Source organism: Aulostomus chinensis, chromosome 1, assembly GCF_037954235.1.
Source record: "Aulostomus chinensis isolate RoL2024-O1b breed Wild chromosome 1, RoL_Achi_v1.0, whole genome shotgun sequence".
Taxonomy (NCBI): Eukaryota; Metazoa; Chordata; class Actinopteri; order Syngnathiformes; family Aulostomidae; genus Aulostomus; species Aulostomus chinensis.
This window is the reverse complement of record NC_141320.1, coordinates 19,982,334-19,993,808: the sequence shown is the minus strand read 5'-3', so window position 1 is coordinate 19,993,808 and position 11,475 is coordinate 19,982,334. Positions and strand designations below refer to the sequence as shown.

Below are 11,475 nucleotides of genomic sequence, written 5' to 3'. Positions count from 1 at the left end.
CCGCTGAGTCGCTGATGGACGGTGTGAGAAACGAGCGGTAATAATGAAGTCTGGTTGGCTCAAACGAAGAGGAAGACGGGAGAAAGAAGAGAGGAAGAAAAGAGGCAGACAACTGGTCCCTCAGTTCTTCTCCAAGAAGGTAGGCTCACTGGCCTTGAGAGTTCTAAACGCTCGTGAATGAGAACAGGGTTCTGATGAACGCGGCCCGATGAGCCAACCAGGAGAACAAGTTTACAGCGAGCGGTGCAGTGCCAGTTCTCATTTAAAAACGCTGCCTTTGTCGTCACGGTGAACAAACAGCTGAAGTGGGTGAACTTGCGAGATAAACTGGACTCAGTACAAGATAAAATACTACGTTTTGCTGGTGCTGAACTCATGACTAATGGGTGCCTTCAATATGCACAGATTCAGCTTCAGGAGGACACGCCCACCCAAACTACTGGAACCAGGTTTGGAGAAGGAGCTAAGCAGTACATAAAGGCTGTAGGATTCTAGTTTTTAAGGCCCCGGTCCATCAGTGCTCTGCCACAAACCCAACTTGTGGGTTGGAGGCGTGTGGGTATCCCTATGTGGGTCTAATCTGTCACACATTCTTTATAGTTGATTTCTTTATTGTGTTACTTCCAGCCTTTATCACAGTTCAGTTAAATTATTGACTGTTAGGGGAACACATGGAAGGCTGAGTGTGAGTTCACTACAATGCATCTCACTGGCCTGCATCCCTGAAACAGTGCAGTCCATTCTGCCACTCTCCCTTCTGACTGCACTCGTCCTGATCTGCTCTATGCAGTCTATCAAATGCAACTCCAGAGCATTTTTGGAGAGGTTTGTGTGCACTTTGGATTTTTTTGCCCTCTGCCCGTTACGGTTGCTGGTGGAGGAAGGGCATTCAGTGAACTCAGACTGATCCTGAGTCACCTCAGGTCGACCATGGGGCAAGAGAGCCTGAAGGGTCCTGCAACACTTTCAGCTGAAAGGGAATTGGCTCGCTCACTGGACTTCAAATATTGAATTTGTGACTTTGCTACAAAGAAGACTCGGCGCCTCGACCTGGGCATTGAAGTCTTTACTGTGTGAGCAGTGTAAGTGAAGATGTCTTCATGTTGTTTGTATGTAGTGGAAATATTTTGGTGATGAACTTGAAGTACAAAAAGGCAGCAAATGGCAGGGAAAAGACAAAAAAGGATTGGAATTGCTTTTATCTCTGCACAGACTGGGACAGAAAAAAAGGCAGCCACTCAGTGAAAGCTGGAACCCCATTGAGACGCATTATTTTGAAACGTGGTGAAACCTCAACGAGCTGGTGGGAGAGGTGGGGTGGTGCTGGTGCTGGGGGCTTGTCTCACATGTTTTTGCCCCTCGACCCTCTGCCTGTACGTTGGGGTTTACCCTCGTGGACGAAAGGGTTGCTTCCCTGCGCCTTCGGGTCGGGGAACGTGTCCTGACGGTGGTGTGCGCGAATGCTCCGAACACCAGTTCAGAGTACCCACCCTTTTTGGAGTCCTTGGGAAGGGTACTGGATGGTGCCCTGGCTGGGGACTCCATTGTCCTACTGGGAGACTTCAACGCTCACGTGGGCAACGACAGCGTGACCTGGAGGGGTGTGATTGGGAGGGACGGCAGGCCCGACCTGAACCAGAGTGGTGTTCAGTTATTGGACTTCTGTGCAAGTCACAGTTTGTCCCTAACGAACACCATGTTTGAACATAAGGATGCCCACCGGTGCACGTGGCACCAGGACACCCTAGGTCGCAGGTCTATGATCAAGTTTTGGTCAGATTCTTAGTTCAAATCAACACAACATTCAGCACTTCAGAAAGTTTTCCACGCTTTGTAATTAAGTAACTTGTAATAAGTTTATACGTTTATTTAAAGTCACACAAACTCATGGTCCATGAACAGGCAATGAAAAGTCTGACAAAAAATGCAGTGATGATGATGGGGGGGGGGGGGGGGATTTGGGGGGCAAAATTTGAATCTTTCAAGGGGCCCAAAATTTCTGGTGGCGCCCCCGGTCCGGTGGATGAATGCTGCTGCATTTTTCAAATTTATTTCTGTGCAGAAATAAATCACACCACCTGTTTGGGCGAATACCAAACACTGAGTCTCCTTCTCCCACTCAACACTCAACACAACGCAGAGCAGTAGCAAGGGTCTGCTGAGATGTAGGCCCAGACCGGCTCCATGTACACGAGGTGGTAAAAAGACTAACGCCGTGCAAGTGAAAAAAGCGTGATGCAACAAACAAAAACAAATGCATCATCACATTTTGCGCCGCAAACAGAGAAACGATGCATAGCACAACAGGAAGCGAACCAAGAAAGCGGCTCCAAAATGAAAACGCTGCAAAACCAGTTGCCCCCAACGGAAGTGCACCGAACCTGCAGGGGGCGCTCTCAGCCCAACAGCTCAATGCAGAGACGCGTAGGAGAGGAGACGAGACGGCTGACAGACGTTTGGTTTCCAAGAAGAGCGGGAAGAAAATCAAGTTACGGCATTGCGTGGTAATGTGATTTTATTTGACTGTTTACATAAAATTAACTTAAAATGCTAATTCAAAGATATCACGGTACAACGCCTCACATTACGGGACGTTCATGTTATTAACATGTTCACGCTGCCCCTTTGCTTGTCTATTGTGAGCCTGCTTGCTGGTAGCGATGAGATAAACTGAGATTAGAGACTGATTATCGTTCAAATACTACATTCAACCCTCTATCCCAGGCGTCCAAGCCTGTCCTCTTCTTTCTAATTTCAGATGTGCTGTCCATTCTGTGGCGCCGCAGGTAGTGACCACATTAATCAGAGCCAGGAGGAGTCCTGACGCCAGTGTGACACCAGAATAATCGGTCATCACGTCGGCCAACTCTTTCCACCCTGCTGGGAGTCTGAACCCTGACGTCTTCAGGAGTGGAGCACATGCAAATCAGAGAGATATCCTTTGACTGTTGGTAGATGAGCTGCTATCTGCTGCTGCTGCTGCTGCTGCTGCTGCTGCCTCACGCTGTGGGGGCGGTGCTATGCTGAATCTCCATTCTTCTGTCAGGGTTTATTGGAGCCATAAGAGCACCTCAGTTTGTAGGAGCACCCTAAAATGCACATTTCTTCTACTGGTCTTAGCACACAGCTGTTTTGTGCTGATGTGAGGAATGTTTGTTGTTATTGTTTAGAGAACAAGTCTTCATGTAAAATGGTGTATTTTATGCAAAGAGAGAAAAATGGGGATTTATTCGCATATTTATTTTATTCTGAGTTAAAACACTAAAAATGTTGATTTCACCAAAAACTGGTGAGGTTATTGATTTAAAGCATGTTAAACATGTGAAATAGTTGATATTTTTATTGACACGTTGGTTAAACAGGAGCAGTTTCATATTTAATGGTATTCTTATTGTGTCAAAATATGCTGAGCGTATTTTTTTTTGTGTGAGTGTAAAATAATTTTACTGTGAATTCATTCAAGAATTGAATTCAAGAAATTGAACCACTAGAGAGAATCTTCATACAAGTACTTGCATTCAGCAGGACTGAGTGCTTTGCTAATCAGGTCTAAAGTTGTTCAACATCAGAGAAACAGAAGAGAGATCAGTCCTGAATGAATCACAACAGAGACTGGAAGCCTGTGTCTTTAGATCAGTGGGGGCGGTCCACAAGATTCCAGTAGATTCCAGAGATGGTGAGCCACCCAGCTTGATTCCAGACACCAGTGTCTACATGCTCTGGAATAGCAGGTGAACCATCTGCTCTGTGGTAGGATCACGCCAGGCATCTGGATTAGCACCAGCTACAGTTTACGGTAGAAAGAATGCACTCATTGCTACTTTCAATCTCAGGGATTATTAGCTTTGGAACTCACAGATCAAACCCCACTTGATCTGAAAGAACTCTGACCTGGAGCCCACGAACTTTCAAGGTTAACAAAAGTGAGAAAACTCACATGAGGACACTTTATTTTCTTAAAGGGCCCAGTTCATTATTGTTCATATGAATGTATTTTTGTGTTTTATGTGGTACAATCTTAGAATTACAAACCAAAATTAAAGTTGCAATCAACTGTAACATCTGGTGATAAGGTGGAGATGGCACTCGAACCCCTGCTCCACATGAACCCAGAGAGACATGGATATTCCAGGATTGGGTTACAAAAGCAAACAGAAACCTGCATCAGGAGGTTTTATCAGGGTCTGGGGTCAGAAGGAATAAAAACATGAGAGAATCAGGAACAACCTTCATCAGGAGGGTTACCAGGGTCAGGGGTCAGCAGGAATAAAAACATGAGAGAATCAGGAACAACCTTCATCAGGAGGGTTACCAGGGTCAGGGGTCAGCAGGAATACAAACAAGAGAGAATCAGGAACAACCTTCATCAGGAGGGTTACCAGGGTCAGGGGTCAGCAGGAAGACAAGCAAGAGACAATCAGGAACAACCTTCATCAGGAGGGTTACCAGGGTCAGGGGTCAGCAGGAAGACAAGCAAGAGACAATCAGGAACAACCTTCATCAGGAGGGTTACCAGGGTCAGGGGTCAGCAGGAATACAAACATGAGACAATCAGGAACAACCTTCATCAGGAGGGTTACCAGGGTCAGGGGTCAGCAGGAATACAAACATGAGAGAATCAGGAACAACCTTCATCAGGAGGGTTACCAGGGTCAGGGGTCAGCAGGAATACAAACACGAGACAATCAGGAACAACCTTCATCAGGAGGGTTACCAGGGTCAGGGGTCAGCAGGAATACAAACAAGAGACAATCAGGAACAACCTTCATCAGGAGGGTTACCAGGGTCAGGGGTCAGCAGGAATACAAACATGAGACAATCAGGAACAACCTTCATCAGGAGGGTTACCAGGGTCAGGGGTCAGCAGGAATACAAACAAGAGACAATCAGGAACAACCTTCATCAGGAGGGTTACCAGGGTCAGGGGTCAGCAGGAAGACAAGCAAGAGACAATCAGGAACAACCTTCATCAGGAGGGTTACCAGGGTCAGGGGTCAGCAGGAATACAAACATGAGACAATCAGGAACAACCTTCATCAGGAGGGTTACCAGGGTCAGGGGTCAGCAGGAATACAAACAAGAGACAATCAGGAACAACCTTCATCAGGAGGGTTACCAGGGTCAGGGGTCAGCAGGAATACAAACATGAGAGAATCAGGAACAACCTTCATCAGGAGGGTTACCAGGGTCAGGGGTCAGCAGGAAGACAAGCAAGAGACAATCAGGAACAACCTTCATCAGGAGGGTTACCAGGGTCAGGGGTCAGCAGGAATACAAACATGAGAGAATCAGGAACAACCTTCATCTGGAGGGTTTATCAGGGTCAGTGGTCAGCAGGAATACAAACAAGAGACAATCAGGAACAACCTTCATCAGGAGGGTTACCAGGGTCAGTGGTCAGCAGGAATACAAACATGAGACAATCAGGAACAACCCTCATCTGGAGGGTTTATCAGGGTCTGAGCGCTGAATCATGGCTTAAGAATCAAAGTGGCCTCTTATTTAGGGACTCATTGATGTCATCAGTTTGTTCTCTAGCAGTTGTGTTGACTTTTATCCAGGAGATCATTGTTGCTCCTCTAGTTCTTTATTACTTTCTGGGACTTTGTGTTCAATATCACATCTGAGGGGGAACTTCTTACCTCATGGTTCTTTTAAGTTGGTCTTTAATTGTTCTCAGTGGTTCTGGAGTTCCTGCTTGAGTCTCATGCCTTCACCAATGCTAGCAAGCTCTGCTCTCAGGGGTTCTGCCTGATGTCTTTTCTGCGCTGCGTCAGCCTCAGGTTGTCTTTCCTCGTGGTCACTGGCCTCTTCAACTGCTATCCCAGCGTCTACGGGTGAGAGGCGGGGTGCATTTTGTTTTCAGAATCTTAGCTCAGTTCTTGTGTATAATCTTTGGTTTGTTTGTTTGTTTGGTTTGTCTTCTGTGAGAAAATCCAGTAGTTGTCGCTCACTTCGAGGAAAAAAAACAAATATTTTTAATACTTCATCTTTTGATTAATAAGACAATCTACAAATTCATTTAATTTCTGGATTTTTATTCTACCTACGAAGTCCATTTGTCACCATTATAGATCGACCAATCAGCATTAAGAATATAAACAATGACTCAAACTAATGGCGGTCTGCTGACGTCACATCCGTCACAGAGGCTCACTCCTGCACTCAGAGGTGGCCTTTTAGTTCCATCACTTCACGCTGTATTTACAGATTTATGATTGAGGGGAACAAACCACTCTGATGTCTGGGTTCATCAAGGATATCATTAAAGAAGTCCTAACTATCTGGCCAGTTAAATTGATCCTAACTGTTCTTCAGATGTTGTGCTGGTAATGTCATGTAGTTTCTTTTCCAATGTAACTTTGTCGTTCTGATGTGTGTATTTTTACTGCTCCAACAAAGCTGTTCCTCTTCTGGGTAAATCAATCATTCAGGCAATCAATAACTGAGTGTCTCTGATGCTGTACTAAAGTATTGCAGTACAACAACACTCTGATCCTTCCTTTTCAAATGTTTTTATTGTGTTTCTCTTATCAGGTGTTCAAAATGATGACAATAAAAATCAATAATTGATATTCAGCTTTGTTTCAACAATAATAACTGATCAGAAATGAGGCCTGATGGCTGCAATAGCAGCTTTGTGCTGTTCAGTGACTCCTGCTATAAAAAGGAGTCAAGGCGGTCTTAAAGATGTGAAAATGTTCCAAAGATCCTTCTTCATGTTGGTCCTGAACAAGATTGGTGACAGGCCTTTTTTCAAAGGAGCTCCAAAAGGCTCACTTAACCCTTTGAGGCCTGGCTGAGACACGAGGCCTGTTGACCTTTGACCCTGTTGCTCTTTTGCTCTCATTGGCCTCTCCAGTGGATACAGACCTGAAACTTTATGAAATCCTAATCTGGTGGAATAATTCTAGAACCCCCTCCCAAACAGGAAGTAGCTTCAGGAAGGAGGTGGGGCTTCAAAATTTTAAATATTGGTTTCTGGCAGAGGTGTGAACTCCTCCCAGAAAGCTCATCTCATTTGGAGCAACTTTGACCAGTTATGATGCTTAAGTTAAAGACTTTACTGGACTTTGCCACGCCCTTTATGGACAGCAGAAAGGACTTAGGGGGGTCAAACCAGCACAGATGTGATCCTTATGGAGGACAGAACAACACACTAAAATTTCAACTTCCTAGGTTCAAAGAGAAAAAACTATCCCCTTGTGAAACTGGGCAAAATCAGGGTCTGGGACTTCTGCACTCCGAGAGCCTTTTGGAGCAGAATTGAGGATCAAATCTGGGTTCTGGTGTTTGTACTTGGGCTACATCCACCAAACTTTACACACATAGTGTGATGCCCCAGAGTAGCATGTGCTGGGAATTTCAGCCATCTAGGTGCTAAGGGGCCCAAGCACGGTCCCGGGGCATCCACTAACCCTAAGGGGCTCCTCAAAGTCTGGCCCCTCTTCCCTGGTTTCATTTGAGCTGAAGCCACCAAAAGTCACACCAATGGTTGATGTCAGTGAGAGGACTGATTCTGACATTTTCAGCCATCCAGAAGTTACAGAGCTGAAACACAAGACCCCAAAGCCCCTTCCATGTTTGTTGCCAGAGATATCGTAGTCATGACTGTGCACCTCCTTTATGAAGAAAAACAAAACAACTACTGCTTTGGGGCTTGTGTTCAGGGTTATTATATTATATTACTATATTATATTATGTGTGTAAAGTTTGGTGGATGTAGCCGGATGGGCCGGTGTGAGCAGGCATTTCAAAATATATATTTCTGGTAAAAACGCAGAAACAGCGGTTAGTTTGTTTTGTGTTAAAATGAGAAACAGACCCATCCAGTTGTAGTGCCACCACTCAGCGGCCGCCTTGCAGTCAGAAGCCATGAAGAATGTTGCCCAGTAAGAGGAAGGAGAAAGGAGGAGCCGAAAAAGAGAGACTCCAGAAAAGAAAAGCAGCCGAATTTCCAAAACTCGACGTGTTCTTTCCAGGGCTGGACTGGGAAGAAGAGACGTCAGGTGTTGGAACGTGTAGTGGAAGAAGAAGGTCTCTGAGTAGTGAAAGAGTATCACTCTTTTAACATGGTTACTGTCTTCCATGTAGAATACTGCACTTTATTTTTATTTTTGAAACTTCAAAATGTGCGCATACATCCTCTGGTATGGCGTGTGCTTACACATATTGTGTAAATAACCATGGAGGGCTGCCAGGGATGAGAAATGCCAGGGCCATTTTTTGGTCCCAGTCCAGCCCTGCTTCTTAACCTGCTCACGGTGTCCTGTCAGCTGTCTTCCCTCAAGGAGGTGGCCAGTCTTGCTCTGGAGCAGTTTCAAAAATAGGCCTCAGCACACTGCCTCTGTGCCATGCCTCTCTCATGCTCCTCTACTCTTTGGTGCACATGCCTCCAGTCTGTCAGGCCTCTAATGAAGACACTTGGATCACTGGGCTTGCTAAAAGCAGGGCAAACAAAACAAAACAAAGCATGACGTTGACCACAATAAGTCAGCCATTTCCACGTCGTGCCGTCCGTTCTAACGAAGAGCCTCTGGACGACAGGGTTTATGGAATCTTGTTGAGGATGAAACTTTAAAAAATCAGTCCTCTGTGTGGAAGAAGGGCGACTAAAATAGTCTCCAACTGTCTGATCTGACTCCTCCACTTCCATTGCAACAGCATGGCTTGACTAAGAGAAAGAGAGAGAGCTGAGAGATTTCATTGGACGAGCCCAATGTCCTTCAAGAAAATCAACCAATGGGCCGCGTTTCGCGTCTCCGATACCGTTACGGTCGATTAAAAACTATACACTTTTGAAAAAAAAATTATGACATTTATGGGCCGGCCCAAAGATGTGCATCGGCCAGATGGCCAGTCCAGCCCTGGGTTCACCCTTGATGGGTCACCAGTCCATCCCAGGACCAACACACACAGACAGACAACCATTCACACTCACAGTCATTTAGAGTGTCCAGGTAACCACTACCCTCTTGATGTCTTTGGACTTTGGGAGGAAGCTGGAGTACCAGAGAGAACCCACACAGGAACAGGGAGAACCTGCAGGAGGGGTGGAGGTCGATGAGTCCTGGAGACGTTCAATAATGTCCACAACTTTGGCACCAGGAAGACAGCAGGTGATGGCTCCTGGGAGTTCAACAGACCTGATGATTGAACCACCAATCACAAGGATTTCAGCCTCCATTGTAAACAGAGAGTTTAGAAGAGAGAGAACCTGCTGTCAGCCTCACCAGTCAGGGCAGTGGCAGAGGCAGCAGAGTTGAATGAAGCAGGACCACCTGGCAGGTCTCAGCTGGAGGTGATGACATCACTGGCCTCAGTCCTCACCAGTGCTCTGCCTAGCAACAGGGACGATGGAGAGAAACCAGTAGAAGCGCTCTGAGAGTTGGAGACAGCAGGAGGAGAGAGACCACGACAGAGTCACCCATGGGAAACTGTTGGATCCACTCAGGACAGGCTGGACAGACACAGATCAAAGACAGAATTGATGATGATGTCATCAGGAGGCTTTGATAGTGTTTTTATTTGTACCTAGAATTCTGTCTTTGATCTCAGGAGGACATGAAAGAAACCCAGTTGAGGAAAGTAGAGGAGAACATTCAGCTTCATTAGAAACACTTGAACTGTTGAACAGTAGAATTTGTTTGAAACAGTTTACAACACTGAGTGACAGGATTGAAGAGGGAAGATTTTTGTGTTTTCAGTTTAATTCTAACTTAAAACTGGGCATGAACATTTTTAGTCGTTCATATTCTAACATACAGAGGAAGTCATGACATTCCCTTTTTTTTAACCTGTCCTGTTCAGGAAATGGAAATGGAAATTTAGCTGCTATGTTGAATCAGAAAAACCTTTTAAAGTCTACTTTTGCTTCAGTCAGAAAGTGGACTGTTGTTTACTCTCACAATGGTTGGTGATTGTGGAGGAAGACAAAATCCTTATGAACCTCTTTTTAACAGACACACATTTCTAAAGATGCAGGTTCATTTTATTTTGATCTTTTAGCACAGGATGGTTTTGATCCATCGACCTCTGGGTTCTGGGCCCAGCACGCTTCCTCTACACCACTCTGCTCTACCACTGATGGTGCCAGGAGGCCTAAAAACACAAAACACCAATTCAATCCAGGACCTTGGATCCTAAACTGAAACTCCATCACATGGTGGCTCTGCTGGGGCTCCCACAGGTGAGTGAGGCTGAGCTCCAGTCTGCTCTGAGGAGGCAGCAGACATCTGCACCACTCAGAGGTTTGGTTGGTGTCTTTGACAAAATCCCAACAAACTAAAATCCTGTTGAATCAGGAAGTTCTAGTTGAACTCTCATCCACGTCACATGACCAAGAAAACCTCCTCTTTCATTCAGACCAGAACAGACAAACATAGAAACATTGTTTCAGCTTCTGATCAAACAATAACATGTTCTTGTTTGTTTGCCATGTTCTATTAATCAGACTGATGATCTCTGGATGTTCTAGGAGGTGTGTCTGTTTCTGATGAAGCCTGTTTGGTCTGGGGGGGTTAAGATGGTGGGGCTGTTTCAGTTCTAGTGCTGAAGGCTTTCACCATGACAGTCAGACTCTCCTCTGTCCTTCATGGTCCCTCAAATGTGCAGTGTGGACCTCACACACTGAAATTTAGCCTGAAAACTCTTCATGAAAAGCAGGTGCCTCAGAGTCTCTGTGGCGCAATCGGTCAGCGCGCTCGGCTGTTAACCGAGAGGCTGGTGGTTTGAGCCCACCCAGGGACGATGAACAGGCTCTACTGGTGCTTAGGAGTCGCTGTGTTAATGATCTGAATGTGGACAGACAGATTGACCCTCCACAGCAGACTCATGTCACAGATCTCTGGATGAGACGCTTCAGTGTTAAATTTAGTCGTCGTGTGTCATGCAGTGTTGAGGAGGCCTGCTGGCTGTGGGTAAAGTGGGGGCTCAGAGTTTGTGGAGTCGGCTCTGGAATGAAGGGGGTCACTGTTTGGTTCTCAGATGCTCCAGCTCACGTTAGCGAGATGGTGGAGAAACCAGTGAGAGCTCTGCCAGCTGGAGCCTCTTGGGTCCTGGGAGGCTTCACTCCTGGAGGTGGAAATGATGAGGAGTTTTAAAATCTGCTCCTCTTTCATGCTGACTTGTTTTCTTGGGTTCCCTCTTTCATTCATGTGTGATTTTAGTCTCAGCTCTCTAAACCTGAACGGAGCCAGAACCCATTTTAAAAGAGCTGCTCTTTTAAACTCCTGGAGATCAAGAGGATCCTGCCATGTTTGTCCAGGAGACCCACAGCACAACAGTCAGTGAATGGGGGTCATTTGAAGTCCCAAGTCCAGTTGGAGCAGAGGCTGGAGTTTGATTCTCCAGGAGGTTTTTGTTGTTGTTTTTTTACCAGTTTCTTTTGATTTGGAGGAAATCATTCCAGGTGTTTGAAAGAAGGTGAGAGCAACTTTGGAAAATGTTCAACTGGTGTTTTTAAATGTCTTTGCA

General features: G+C 45.8%; 1 non-coding gene across 1 annotated transcript; it reads left to right on the top strand.

Moving 5' to 3' along the window:
* The first annotated feature begins 10,675 nt into the window (after window positions 1-10,675).
* Window positions 10,676-10,749, top strand: trnan-guu (transfer RNA asparagine (anticodon GUU)). Its single transcript has one exon. It is a non-coding gene; the product is annotated as a tRNA-Asn (tRNA).
* The last annotated feature ends 726 nt before the right edge of the window (window positions 10,750-11,475 follow it).